General features: G+C 38.0%; 1 pseudogene; it reads right to left on the reverse strand.

Moving 5' to 3' along the window:
- Positions 1-3,140: 3,140 nt before the first annotated feature.
- LOC138144459 (uncharacterized) lies at positions 3,141-3,754 on the reverse strand (annotated as a pseudogene).
- Between the last annotated feature and the right edge of the window lie 8,468 nt (positions 3,755-12,222).

Genomic DNA, 12,222 nt, shown 5'->3' on the forward strand with positions numbered 1-12,222 from the left:
GCTGAGAAGTCTGGAAACTGCTGCAGCTGCCAGAGATTCAGTCCCCTGAGACCTGCTCCAGTCCTGTCTGAGCCAGTGTGACCCATGCTGGGCTGTGCTCCACTCCCAGCCTGGTGCAATAGACCCTTCCTGTCAGTCTTCCAGATTGTCTTGGGCTGGAAATCTGTTTCACTATGTCATTTTGTGGCTTCTGCAGCTCTAGTATTTGTTTAGAGTCATTTTTTACAGATATTTTGAGGGGTTTGCAGAGAGAGCTCAATCAGATTGCTGCTTCTATATGGCCATCTTAGCTCTGCCCCCTTGGGAATTGTTTCTTAATTAATCTTTATCCATAGTAAAATATTTACCTCTCCTGGGGAATTGAATGATATGGAATTGTTTAGATTGATAGAACATGTGGAAGAGGGAAAGATATTGATTAGAACTGGAGACCAGGAATTTTGTGCAAAATTTTCTTTGTCTGCCTTCTTGTAGAAAGAGGAGATGCAGGGCAAGAAATAGGGCAACCAATGAGACAGTGACCTTGAATTTATAGACTAAAAGATTATGTGTGTGTGTGTGTGTATATATGTATATGTATACATGGATGTGTGTATGTGTGTTATCTTTTTCTTTATGATTCAGAAGCAGTGAGGTAGGACAATTGATGCTTTTTTTCTAGACTTTGTGTATTTGAATAAAAGCTTTATATGTTGTTTTAGGAGCAATATCCCACTCCTCCACCCCCATGCAAGTTAGGCTAGTTTTTTTTCCCTTGAAATACATTGAAACTGGCCTTGAGACTTAATAGTTCCAGTGGCTTAAAGATTTAGGCTATTGATTTAACTTACTAGTCACCTGAGTACAAAAGACTCACAAGGAGCTTTAAGCACACACAATGGGCAACTCAGAGTGGGTACCTTCCACCTGCTGAATCAACTCGGAGTGTCCTTAATGCATATACTTCTTGATTATCTTTCTCTTGCTATGGTTAAGTAATGACCTACAAGTGTCTCATTTCATTTCATTATCATCCAACATAAACTACCAGGGGACTGGACTGAGCCAGGCATAGCCCAGAAAAATCCTATTAAATAAATTTTGCATCTCTCTTAGATCTTAGCACAGTACTCTGCAAGAGTAAGTATTTAATGATTGTTTTTTTGGAATTGAACAAAATGGACTTTGTGAATGGCGCTGCTAGGGATAGGTAAATCGTTTGTACCTAACACCTTTTTGTGATATTGACATAGCTGACTGTATCTCATAGTAAGATCATGCACCCCCACATAGCATCACTTTTGTGCTGAGGGGAAGGCACTGTGTCTCACTATGGGTTCTTTGAAACCAAAATAGCCCATTGTGTTGGATCTGAATTCTAATGTCTTTTAGTATTGTTTTCATTTATTTGTAACCTAGGGCATAAGTCTAGGCATTTGCTTAAAACTTTCCTCATTAACAGAGCAAATGATTACTCCATGCTCCAAGCCCCCAGAAGGGCAAGAAGGGTTGGTTATAGCTTGAGAGAGGAGTCTTCTTCTGGATGCCAGAAAGGACAAACACGGTTTCAGGTTCTCTTCTGGAAGAGGTACCTGGAGGGAGAGAATGATTTGTGGAAGAAGCCAACATGTAGGAGATTCACTTATTATACTAGAGACTTCAAGGAATTTCCCCTTGGATGAGATTGGGAATTATCTCTCTTGGTTGAATTGAGATATCTTGATACCAGTGAGAGAGATTATTCAATCTCTCTTTTGCCTGGTATGTTCTTATCTATAACTTTTCTGATTTCTGTTTGTTATCAAATTAATGAGCTTCTTCACTATCCACTATAGGTAATTTTTTTTCAAGTCACTAGAGGCAGCTGGTGACTTGTAGATAGAGCGCTAAGATTGGAATCAAGAAGACCTGAGTTCAAATCCAACCTCATAGACTTACTATGTCACCCTGGACAAGTCATTTAACTGCCTGACTCAGTTTCCTCAACAATAATAGCACCTACATCCCAAGGTTGTTGTAAGGATCAAATGAGTTAATATTTACAAAGCAGTTAGCACAGTGCCTAGCCTTCCCTTCTTTCCTTAGCTTACAATATTTGGGGGTGGGGGAGTAGACCTAATTCTAGCCTGGTATCCCTTCTTTAAAGAGAGCAGAGCAGGCCAGTCTCATGACTCTAATCTTGTGCTCCAATCTTGGCCAGAAACAAAATTTCCCTTAGAGAAGTGTGAGTAATATCCCAGAGATATCTATTTATTGTTGTTCAGTCATTTAGTCATGTCTGACTCTTTGTGATCCCATAGACCATAGCTCATCAGGCCCTTCTATCCTCCCTTGTCTCTCAAAGTCTGTCCACGCTTATGTTCATTGTTTCCATGACATCATCTATCCATTTCATCCTCTGCCATCCCCTTCTCCTTTTGCCTTCAATCTTTCCCAACATCAGTCTTTTCCAAAGAGTCCTGTCTTCTCATTATGTGACCAAAGTAGTTAAGCTTCAGCTTCACTTTTTTACCTTCCAGTGAATAGCCTGAATTAATTTCTTTAAGTATTGAGTGATTTGATCTCCTTGCTGTCCAAGGGACTCTCAAAAAGTTTGAAAGTGTTGATTCTGTGACATTCAGCTTTCGCTATAGTCCAGCTTTCACAGCCATACGTTGCTATTAGAAAAACCAGAGCTTTGACTATATGGACCTTTGTTGGCAAGGTAATGTCTCTGCTTTTTAGTATGCTGTCCAGACTTACCATAGGATAATGGTAAATTATCCTATTTTATTATATTATATATGTATATAATGTATATGTGTATGTATGTATGTATATAATATATATAATATGTATTATATATGTAGGATAATTATATTATCCTATTATAATTATCCATACTTTCCAAGGATCAAACATTTTTTATCTCATGGCTACAGTTGCCATCTGCAGTGATTTTGAGCCCAAGAATAGAAAATCTGACACTGCCTCCATTTCTTCTCCCTCTATTTGCCAGGAAGTGATGGGACTGTTGCCAAGATCTTAGTTTGTTTTGTTTTTGTTTTTAATGTTCACCTGCAAGCCAGCTTTTACTCTCTCTTCTTTCACCCTCATCAAGAGGCTTCTTAACTCTTCTTCACTTTATGACATCAGGGTGAGGTCTGCCTATCTGAAGTTCTTTATATTTCTCCAGAGAACCTTAATTCTGGTATTTGATTTATCCAGTATGGTAATTCTTGGTTCACATATTACTAAAACCTAGCTTGCAGAATCTTAAGCATAACCTTGCTGGTATGTGAAATGAATTCAATTATTTGGTAATTTGAACTTTCTTTGGCATTGCCCTTCTGTAGAACTGGGACATAAATTGATCCTTTCCAATTCAGTGGCCACTGTTGAGTTTTCCAAATCTGCTGGCATATTAAGTGCAGCACTTTAACAGACAGCATCATCTCTTAGGATTTTAAGTAGCTCTGCTGTAGTTCCATCACCTCCACCAGCCTTGTTATTAGTGATGCCCCCTAAGGCCCACTTGATGTCATTCTCCAGGATGTCTGAGTCTAGATCAGCAACCACACCATCATGGTTATTGGTGACGTTAATGTCTTTCTTGTATAGTTCTTCTGTGTATTCTCACCACCTCTTCTTAATCTCTTCTGTTTCTGTTAAGTCCCGACAATTTTTGTCTTTTTTTCCTGCCCATTTTTGCATGAAATGTTCCCTTGATATCTCAAATTTTCTTGGAGAGATCTTTTGTCTTTTCCAATCTATTTATGCCTCTCTGAAATGTCATTTTGACAAAAACAACATGGACACACAAATGAAAGCACTTTCCATATGCTACCGTGGTCATTGTATATATTTTTCTCTTGGTTTTGCTTTCCTTAGTTTGCATCAATTTTAACGTATTTTCATAAGTTTAAAAAAATTCTTCATATTGATCATTTCATGTGACGATATTCCATTTCATTTTATATATTGTGGTTTATTTGGTCAATCATCATTGGGCACCCATTTTGATTCCAGTTTTTTGCTCTCACAGAAAATGCTGTTATGAAAATGCATGGTATTAGTCATTCTGTCTTCATCCTCCTTGGGGCATGTGACAAGTAGTAGGATTTCTGAGTCAAAAGTTATACCTGGAACAATTTAAAGCAGGTTATTACCAAATGACATTGATTGGAGCAAATTTGTATGAGGCAAGCCTACATTTGTTGAATGACTAAATTGTCATTTTTTAAAATAATATTTTATTCTTTCCCAATTACATGTAAAAACAATTTTTAACTTTCTTTTACATTTTGAGTTCTAAATTCTCTCCCTTCCTCCTTCCCTTCTTACCTCCTTGAGATGGTAAGCAATTTGCTATAGGTTATACATGTGCATTCATGCAAAATATAATTAATTAATTCAATATTAGCCATGTTGTAAAAAAAAAAAAACACTCCCCCCCAAAATCACAAAAAAAGTGAAAACTAGTATGTTTCAATATGCATTCAGAGTCCATCAGTTCTTCCTCTGGAGGTAGATAACATTTTTCATCATGAGTCATTTGAAATTGTCTTGGATCATTGTATTACTGAGAATAGTTAAGTCATGTACAGGTGATCACTGTGCAATATTGCTGTTACTGTATAAAATATTCTCCTGAATATATATGTATACATACATATATGTATAGAAGGGTATATGTGTGTATAAATACATATGTGAGTGTATGTATATGTGTGTACATGTATACATAGACAGAGGGCACAGGATCAGTTGAATAGGAAGGGATGATATATAAAAAATAAAATTAAGAGGTGAGAGAGGAATATGATGAGAGAAAGAGAAAGGGAGAGATAGAATAGGGTAAATTACCTCATATAAAAGAGGCAAGACAAAACTGTTAAAATGGAGGGGAAGAACAGGAAGGTGAAAGGGAATGGATCAAACTTACTCTCATTGAATTTGGCTTAAGGAGGGAATAACATACACACTCATTTGAGTATCTTACCCCACAGGAAAGTAGGGGGGAAGGGGACTGGAGAGGGGATAATAGAAGGGAGGGCAGATTGGGGCAGAGGATAGTTAGAAGCATATACTTTGAAAAGGGATAGAGTTGGACAGCTAGGTAGCATACTGAATAGAGTACCAGCCCTGGAGTCAGGAGGACTTGAGTTCAAATCCAGCCTCAGACACTCACTAGCCATGTGACCTTGGGCAAGTAACTTAACCTCAACTGCCCTGCTCTCCCCCTCCAAAAAAAAAGAAAAGGGACAGGGTCAAAGTAGAAAATATAGTAAGGGGGGGGGCGGGATAGGATAAAGGGAAATATAGTTAATCTTTCACAATATAACTACTATGGAAACATTTTGCATAACTACACATGTACAACTTATGTTGGATTGCTTATCTTCCCGGTGGGGGTAGATGAAGAGGGAAAAAAGGAAAGAATCTGGAAATCAAAGTCTTAATAGCAAATGTTTTAAAAAATTGCTTTTTTACATGCAACTGGGAAATGTGATATATAGGCATTAGTGTTTAGAAATCCATCTTGCCCTACTAGAAAGTTAGAGGGGTGTTGGGGGAGGATATAAGATAAAGCAGATTGGGGGAAGGGGTATTCAGTATGCTTTCTATCTTGGGTTGGCGGGGTAGGGGAAAGATGGGGAGAAAATTTAAAACTCAAAATCTTGTGGAAATGAATGGTGAAAACTAAAAATGAAATTCAAAAAATATTCTCCTGGTTCTGCTCACTTAATTTTGAATCAGTTCATGAAAGTCTTTCCATGTTTTTCTGAAATCATTCTGCTTGTCATTTCTTATAGCACAATAACATTCCATTACAATAATATACCACAAATTGTCCAGTCATTTTCCAATCGACGGACATCCTCTCATTTTCTAATTCTTTGCCATCACAAAAAGAGCTACTATAAATGTTTTTGTACAAATAGGTCCTTTTCCCTTTAGAAAAAAATCTTTGCGATACAGACCTAGTAGTAAGTAGTTAATTGTCATGTTTAATTTTCTACTTTTATTATATGCCAGCCTCAAACACTTTGTAGCATGTGGTATGGCTCCATGGTCACTGTGTCCTTACTAATAAATCCTCAACAAGGATGAGGATTCCTTGAAAATCAATAGCCTCCTTTCATTGAGAAATAAAACAATGACTTGATTTTGAAAGGTGTTCTCTTCCCCCACTATTTATCAAAAAAGGGACACCCTGTTTACAATTTCACTGTCTGTGCTTTCCATACCAAACTTTTGGATATTTTGGCTAGTTTTTTTTTTTTTGTAAAGAATTCCTTTTTGGTGTTCATGGATCTGAACGGGCTCGGGTTAGTAAATGCATCTAGACCTGTAAACTTAATTTCTTTCCTTGGGTATTGTATTGTCATCAACATTTTAAATAATATTTCTTGTCATTGTCATAATAGATTATTTTTTCATTCACCTAAAGCCAGATGAAGAAATTACTTGTGGCCAAGTTATTTCATTGCCAGAAAGCTTCCAGGGCTTAGGAAAAAAATAATTTTGCCACACAAGGAAAGCATACTGAAGAGAGATTAATAATAATTTAGAATGTCATGAGATTTTTCTTTGTTTTTTTGATCCAAAAAACCCTTCACCTAGTAGCTATTCTTCTGGGCATTATCTTCTCCGTACTTAGCCAAGTGTAATGTTAATGGGATTTAAGATCTTCCCCAACCATTAACAGGTCTCACGTGGAGCCCATTAAGGGAAGCTTGCTTAAGGGAGGCTTGCTTATAGGAAAGCTTCAAACCTTTTGCTAATTTCTAAATTAGGCACTGAGTCTCCTGCTCTGAGAAGTGTATATATACTCTGACTTGGTATTTTGCTTTGGGGGCTCCTTTATGAGAAGGATCTTGTGATTCCCTGGTTGAGATTCTGAGTGGTCATATGTTCAGAGTTCCCAGATTGCTCAGATGTAAAGGCTTTCTCGTTCCAGGGATGTATGTAAAGTGTAGTGTTGATTCAATCAGTAAGAGCCCTCTGTGTTGGTCTTTATTTCTCTGCTTGTATTTTCTCTGAAGTTCAGGGTGCTGACTTTTACTCTGAAATAGTGAATGTGATTAAAAAATATTGTTGACCCCTTAAACACCTATCTTTGCTAGTAAAGCAGATCTAAGAACCTGTGCTAGCAGCCATCCTGGGTATGCCAGTGTGGTTGCCACTACACCAGGCGAGTCCATAGAATTAATACAAATCAATTTCTGGTGCTTACTCAGTATCAGTTCATCAGATTCTGTCAGAATGTGGACTTGACTGTCATGGACTTTGACAATCTTGGCTCATCTCCATACTATGTCAGGGATTAGGGGGAAGCCATAGGAGGTTTGGGAAAAAAAAATGAAACATACTGGTAAAGATTGTTTTTTCCTCCCTTGAGTCATTTTGAGTCCTTCCTTGAGTCATTCCTTCAAGTAACAAAATTTATGAAGCTAGATAAAAGAGATCTAATTGATAAGGGGAAATCTATATAAATATCTCTGCCAAGAGTCTTATATCCATGACATGTAGAGAACTAATATGAATATGTGGTCAAAAGCCACCAACTGATAAGTAACCAAGGGACACAAACAAACTATTCTCAAAATAATTGGAAACCACTAGCAACTATATCAAAGAGTGCCCCAAATTTCTAATAACAAGAGAAATGTATGTATGTGTATGTATATACGCATGTACATACATATATTTTTATATCTATCTATATATCTGTCTGTCTGTCTATCTATCTATATTTATATTTCCATACTTAATTGTAACCTTGGGTTGGGGGGAGGAAGGGGAAAAAGAGAACAGAATAAAAAGTACATAGCAGAGAACAAATGAAAACTTAGAAGGAAGCAAAGAAAAGATGGACGGCTCTGAACACAATGTGTAGTATTTAGGTTTTCTTGAAATGGAAATGTATTGATATATATATATATTGAATCCATAGCAATGCTTTTTTCTTTTCTTATTTTTATTTGAGTTTTAGTATTTAAGTTTATAATGTTTCATTTTCTTTTATTATTGTGTATTTAAGTTTAAAATAAATTAATAAAAAATAAAATAAAATAAAACAAGAGAAATGACATAACATACTCAGAAAGTTGTAAGTGATGAAAGACTAGGAGTAGTTATTGTTAGAGAAGTTGTAGAAAAATGGGCCCTCTAATACACTGTTGGTGGAGTGGGTGACTTGGATCAATCATTCTGTAAATCAATTTGAAATTATGCTCAAAAAAGTGACAAAAATGTCTATATCCTTTGACCCAGAGATCCCAACACTAGGGCTATACCCCAAAAAGGTCAATGATAAAAGAAAAGGTCCTACTCACATAGACCAAAATATTTATAGTGATACTTTTTGTATTATCAAAGAGTTAGAAACAAAGTTGATGTCCATTGACTGGGAAAAGTCTGGTGACTACAGAGAAACATGGGAAGAATGAGATATGAAATAAAGCAAAGTGGAATAAACAAGTCCAAGAAAACAATATTCACAATGACTACAAAATTTTGAATGAAAAGAACATTGAAACAATCACCTAAATACATTTCTTTCCCTTCTTTGTAGAGGTGGAGGCTGTGGTTGTGGAACACTGCCGATAATGTCAATTTGGTTGAGATGTTGGTTAGTTTTGGTAAACAGTTTTCCCCCCTATTAATTATTATTTGTTATCAAGGTTGGCTCTCTGGGAGAGTGAAAGGAGACAAATATACTGGGAAATGTAGAGGATATAAAAACAAAAGCTAGCAATAACTTCTCTTTTTAAATGTACTTTCTCTGATACCAAATTATAAATGTGTTATTGACTTCATTGCTTCCTTCAGGATTATTCCTGAACTCCAGGGGCACAGAGACCTTCCTAATTACCCACACAATGTCATTTGAAGGATTCGTAGAAGTTCTTCAAAGTGTGTACTGTACCTTACTAAAAAAAAAAAAAAATTCCCTATTCTAGGAACTGGAATTTTACCAGTAGGTCTTAAAAGCTTTTAAGTTTTCAAGTCTACTATTACAAGTATCCTTGTGAACAATATCTGATCTAACATTTAGTGGGGTCAGTTCTTTATTTGCAAAGAAGGAGCGTTCTGATGAGATGAAGAGAGGTGGTAGACTTCAACAATATACTGGCCCTGCACCCAAAGGTGTAGAGTTTCTCCAAGGAGTAGAATGTTGTGGCCAATTAGGAATGGTGCTTATGAAGGAAACTCCCTCAACAGAATCTAATCATTGAGTATTGCTTACTTTATTCTAGCTGAAACCGTGACTGGTGGGCTCTGTTTGTTTAATTGTTTCTTTTTTACTCTGAACCTCAAGAACAGGGTTGGGCTAGCCATAACATAGTGTGGTAGAAAAAATCCTTGGTCTGAAGTCTGAGGACCTACATTTGAGTCCTAACTCTGCTCTTCATTATTTGTGGATGTCATAACCTTTCAAAAGTTTCAGTTTCCTCGTTTTAGGAATTAGACTACAAAAAGCACTGAGGTTCCTTCTAACTCTTGGTCCTAGCCTACACAATCATGATTTGCCCCAGGATGCCAACATGGTAGAGCATGCTTCCCCCAGGATCAGTCTTCCAGCCTGTTATTCCCATCAGTGTGGAGATATGAGGGTCTGACACTTCCCTTCCGCCCCATGGGTCTGAACCCTCTCCCACTGGAGTAAACCCCACTTCAATCTACCATTTCCTTTCCTCCCAACCTATTCCTATGTGTTGTCTGGCAAAAATGCATTGAAGCAGGATGTCCAAAACTCTGTGCTCTCCACAATACTCCATTTGTCCTGGGTTCTGAAATTTCTCATTATGGCTCTTTGCCTAAGACCAAGAAAAAAAAAAGCCAAGTTTCATGTGGTTTCTGAAATGGAAACTTTCTGGTCAGTGTGACATATCTAACTTTCTACTTAATTCCATTCCAACCAGGAGACACTCTAGTTGCTGCCAGCGTGGCACACAGAATAATTTCCACAAAGGTAAGCTGCTGTGGCTAGCCGATTCTGTCTGGCTCCAAGAGTGCCCTGCCTGTATTTCAATTTCTCTGAGACCAGAGTCCTGTCTTGCTCTTCCTAGTATTTCAAAGACCTAAAGACATGACCCCTTAAACTGTGGATTTCTGGGTCACACCTCCCTTGCACTGCCTGCCCGCTGCTGCTCAATTTCCTGCCCACTAGGCCAGGTTCCATCAGTGAAGTCTATTCACACCTCTGGTTGCAACCCCAGCTTCTGCGTCTGACCATTACTAGAAATATGTTTCACAATCCTTTCATCTTCTCCAGTCCCAACCTGGTGTGCTGATTACACCTCCCTGCCAGCTGCTTCATCCAGCATTGTCTTGCTTTTTGAAAAAAAAAAATTAGTGATATCTTTTTTTTATATCACCTTCATTCCCAAATATATTCCTCCCCCCTTCCTTATTCCCCTAGACATCCCTCACCAGTAACAAAGAATAAACCAGTCAGTCAGTAAACATTTATTAAATACCTCCCATGGACCAAGCACTATGCTGTAATAGTAATGGAATTTAAAGATCCCCCTGTATTGGCTTGGTTTTTGGATTGATTATGTTAAAACCCAGAGCTTGTGAATCCCACGTGTGGGATGGACTTGTTGATGTGAAAAGAGAGTGCTGAACTGGGAGAAGCTGGTGACTAAATTTAGAGACACAAACAAAGAGAGAGGCAGAAGAACTTTTTGGAAGCAGCATCTTGGAGGCAGAGAGAGACTGAGAGGATTTCTGAGGGCCAGTTTGAATTACCCAGGACTTTTGAGAGCTGCCACCCAGAGCTGCCAAGGACTGAGGAGACATGGCTGTTATGCTGATACTTTGTTTTGATGTTGTTTTGCCAGATTTGTCCACTGGTGAAAGACAGTCCTGTTGTTGCAGAGGTTCTGGAGCCTTGCTGTTGGTTCAGAGTTCCTGAGACTGTTCTGCAGACAGAGAGTGAATGTGTCCACTGGTGAAGGCCAATGCTGTTGTTGCAGAGGTTCTGGAAACTTGCTGTTGGTTCAGAAGCCCTGAAGAGGGATTTTCTTGTTGTATGTTTACAGAAATACTGGAAGGGGGTTTTGCTAATGTTTTCAGGGGCCCTAGGACTGTTCTGCAGACAGAGAATGAATTTATGAAGACACTGGCAATGTATCTTGTGGCCTTGCTAAGCATTGTCTCCCCAGGAACAAAGATTGCTGAGAACTTGCCTGGGGTCAAGATGAAGAAAAGACCTCTCTTTAGGTGCTTAAGCTTGTTGTAACTCTGGGGTAGATTCAATTGTGATCCAAGGGTGGGGAACTTTTGACTTTTTTTTGTGCTCTGTGATTAAACAAATGAATGTACACTTTACTTATGATTGGAAACTAATCTCCATTTGAGAAGAGGGGCTTTGTGATTGACTAAATGAATGTACAGCCTAGGGGTGGAGTAGTACTTAGAAGAGGGTCTTTGGGACTGACTAAATGAATTATAATGTCCAGGGGTGGAGTAGTACTTGGAGATTATTGAATCATACTCGGTGAATGCTGTATTTTGATTTGCTCTGTTCTTAATTTGTCACTGAATAAAATGGAGAGCACCTATGCTGGTATTCTGAACCTTGGGAAGCTGCCTTTGCTTGGCGTTACACATGCCAAGCCCTAGGTATACAAATACAAAAAAGAAAGACAGACCCTGACCTTAAGGAGCTCACAGCCTAATGGGAAAGACGGAAGATAAAATGAAGCTGTAAGGGAAAAGGAGGCAGAGAGGGAGGGGAAGCAAACTACTCTCCATGGGGTCATGAAGGAGTTCAGTACAAACAATCTAAGTCTAAACAATCAACAAAATAGTAAATCCAGCCCTGATTTGTAGTGTTTGCTAATTTCCAAGGTACAAATGCTTACATTAAAATTTTTTAAATAACATATTAATTTTTCCCCAATTACAATTAAAAATGTAAAAACAATTTTTAATATATTTTTTTTAGTTCCAAATTCTATTCTTCCCTCCCTGAGATGGTAAGCAATCTGATATTGGTTTTACATGGGTAATCGTTACATTGAAAATTTAATTACCAGTCCTCCTGAGCTGATTGGAGCTTGCTGCAGTATACCCCTGCTTCTTTGCTACCTGTTCCCTTTGTCTAATCCCAAGTTCTGATGGGGTCAGTTCTTTTGGGTTCAGTTCAGTCAGAAGGCGTTGGGGTGGGCAGCATCCAGATTTCTCTAGTAAATCAGGACAGGGCCAGGTAAAGGGATACATAGAGCTATTTTAAAAAAGGGCTAT

Source organism: Petaurus breviceps, unplaced genomic scaffold, assembly GCF_028583685.1.
Source record: "Petaurus breviceps papuanus isolate PSGF00001 unplaced genomic scaffold, PetGlider_PUasm1.0 90700, whole genome shotgun sequence".
Taxonomy (NCBI): Eukaryota; Metazoa; Chordata; class Mammalia; order Diprotodontia; family Petauridae; genus Petaurus; species Petaurus breviceps.